The 3,318-nt window shown below is 40.6% G+C and overlaps 1 pseudogene; it reads right to left on the reverse strand.

The window, feature by feature from the left end:
- Positions 1–1,110: 1,110 nt before the first annotated feature.
- Positions 1,111–2,236, reverse strand: LOC101626491 (annotated as a pseudogene).
- Between the last annotated feature and the right edge of the window lie 1,082 nt (positions 2,237–3,318).

Raw genomic sequence — 3,318 nt, forward strand, 5'->3', positions numbered from 1 at the left:
CCAGGAGGCAATGTGTCTCTTTGGCTGTGCAAGCTCTTCTCACCCAAGTCTGAGTTTCTTGTGTTCAGACATAGTATGCCTGAACTGATACTAAGAAACCTGATAAAACACCATTCTGTGTCTCCAGGTTTTGAGTCTAGAAGTGAGTTTAAGATATGATCTAAACACAGCCAACAAATTGATCATACTGTGAACTTGTTCATCATGAAGGCACAGGGGAAGGGCTCTTTGATCAGCACTAACACTGTGCTGGGTGATCAGCTGGGTGTTATAGGAAAGCTCATTCTAGGTGTCAGGAGTAGACAGACATGATGGAAATGAATACTGATTTTATTGTACATGTTATCTGGATGAACAATAAAAACCTTGTGATATGGGATGAAAATCCATTGTCTTGCTTCTTTTTAGCTCTCCCCACCCCACCAGTTGGATGTAGCAATGGTATCAATCTTTTAGCGGGCAGAATGAGGGGCACCCCATGTCCCCAACTCTACCTGCTTTAAATAGGTCCTACCATCCATCACATAAAGATGAAACACTCTGAGTGCTTAAGGCTTTCAATAGAAAATAACTTTAACACAGTTGGTGTGCTATGGAAGCAATAAAAGGATGAAAAGGGAAAAATACTGTCTAAATAATTTTCTTGTGGAAACCCCAAAGTTGCCCATACCCTTGTGGGTAAATACCCAGCCAAATAGGCTTGGTCCAAAGCAGGGCTGCTGAAGCCTGAAAGCCTGCCGCAAGTCTAAGGCACCTTCTGAGTGGGAACCAAATGAGGGGGCAGAAGGAGCCAGGCAAGTCTGGAAGGACAGGAGTACAATCTAAATTCAAGTTCAGATAAAGGCTGCCATTGTCTGTGTCCCCACATGTCTCTCACCCAAGTTTCTTCTTAGTGTATCCTTTATCATCCCAAGTAGCTGGTGCAGTTCCAGGCTGAGAAGCAAGCAAGCATGTCTTCTTCACATGTCTGCTCCACATGCTTCTCATATCGCCTTTGCAACTTCTCCAAGTCATTTTTGCAGTCTTTCCTAGCTTCTCGCTACTCAGCCCTACTCTTCCTTAGGTAGGCCAGGGAACCTAAAACGCAGCCTTTCTATGGATAGCACATTGTCACAAGTCATCATACACGGGAGAGCTGGGAGTAGCTGCCATTTGATTCAAGATGTTACAAACATACATGTGATGTATTTAATACATTAAATTAAAGGGATGTTTGAGAAACTCTTTATAATTAGCTTTTTTTGATTCATCCTTCATAAAGAAATTCTTTATAATTAGCTTTATTTGGATTTATTTTGCCACACATTGGCAAAATTGATGAAACTTGGGGAACGTTCCCTTTCTTCAGTATTACTCAGCTGTGCAGGATTGCCTTTCACCACTTGTCTTAGCTGATCAAATCCACTATCCCACTTTGAATAAGGAAATCAGCCTATGGCCAACTCATACAATGTGGGCCCCAAACTCCAGGCATCAGAACAGCTATAATAACATTGCATGGTGCACATGGGCTTATTTTTTAGGTGCTATGAATGACCCAGCATCTCTCATCTTGGCAGTGAAATCAACAGGCTGTGCATTGATGCCAAAGTCACAGAGCTTAATATTTCCACCTGTGTCTAGAAGAGTACTGGTAAGTTGAATATTTCTGTGAATGATTTTCAAGTTTTCTTTTAAGTGGTTTAGTGCTTTCACAGTTGCTAGTGATTTTGCTCAATATTTCTTATGAAAGAACATCATCTGATATACTATATACATATTTGTGAAACTTAGCAAATGAGTTGACATGAGTTCCAGAAGGATCAACAGTCATTCTTTCTGGACAGTGGATGGTCAATCACTACTCTACTACTACATCCAAATCTGTAAGAGATGACTTTGTACTTTTTCATCTACTGTTGACTGAATTCTTTAAACAGCTGTTATTTCCCCACTTAGTTTGTGGACCAAACTTTGTTGACAGAACCATAATCTCTCCATAGCCTTCATGTCCTCTGTGATGAAATCCCAGAGCTTCTCAGTGGAGATCTTCAGTTTTCCTGATGACTCAATGCTGTGTGTTTCAGTCTCTCTGTGTGGGTTTTGAGGTCGTGTAGGCTTAGGATTCAGAATAAACCCTGCTGTAGATTTGAGTGATGGCTGCAAAATTCAACTTCAATTTACTTTGTGCCTGTTCACAGAAGTTTATCTGAAAGCCCTGCATACTGTTGATGGCTGGTGGCCTGTGGCACCCCATGGTCTGTTGCCACAGGGGGTCACCCACAGAGCCTCATGGCCTGTGTTTACAACTGCTTTTATTGGGAGTGAAGAGCCCTAGCGTACCTCGATTGTCAGTTCTCAATTTTTTTTGTTTTAACTTCATAATATTTTTAGTCAAACATATGCCTTCATTGCCTAAAATGTGTATATTTTTCAGTATTCAATTTATCACCGTATGTCAGATTTTTTTTTTTTAACTCTAATCATGCCTTTATGGCTCTTCACAAATCTTAATCCTGGCTGGAACAGTGAATGTGCAAGGTAGCAGAAGTGTATGGATAGCATTTAAGGTGAGAATTCATACACAGAGGAACTATAAGCATGATTATGACTAAATATATCAGGAAGAGAAAGATGACAGATAAAGCCTTAATACTTCATTTAATAGGAGAAAATGATCCTTATCAACCCTGGAAAAATAGCAAGAGCAATATCCAATCCACACATTGTATAAAATCTGAATTGTAAAATATGGATCACTTTGTTCAAAGATAGTCATAAAATCTGTCCTAGATTGAATATTTGTCTTACAATATCTTTATACTGTTTTCACCAGGTATAACACCATAATCTATAAGTCAGAGGCTTAGAGAACATCAGTTTCCTATAGCAGTAATGCAGCAGAACAAATAAACTCCACATCTTATTGGATTAAAACAAGAAGATTTATTTTTTGTTCATTGCTCTGCAGATCAGCTACCAGTTTTTGTGAGTTGTGGGTTGACTTTAGGTTGTTCCAAAGAGCTTTATTTGAGGTCTCTGACTACCTGAGACCTCCTGTTTTAATCATACAGGATGGCATAAATATGAAGGGGCAGGGCCCTCCCTGATGGCACATGGGTTAAAGTGCAGCACTATGAAGCTATCTGTAGCCTCCACAGCAGTAGTTCGATCCCTGGCCATGAAACTGAACCACATGGCGCAGCAGACCTCTCCTGCCTCACCCACTGCTCCCCTCAGCAGTGTATTTTGGTTGATCTGCCTATTCTGTTCCCCACTCTGTCTCTAGTGAATCCTCTCGCCCTCCCACCCCCTACATTCTTGTACCCATAAATAAAT

This window comes from Condylura cristata, unplaced genomic scaffold (genome assembly GCF_000260355.1).
Source record: "Condylura cristata isolate star-nosed mole 26May11 unplaced genomic scaffold, ConCri1.0 scaffold00016, whole genome shotgun sequence".
NCBI classification, from domain to species: domain Eukaryota; kingdom Metazoa; phylum Chordata; class Mammalia; order Eulipotyphla; family Talpidae; genus Condylura; species Condylura cristata.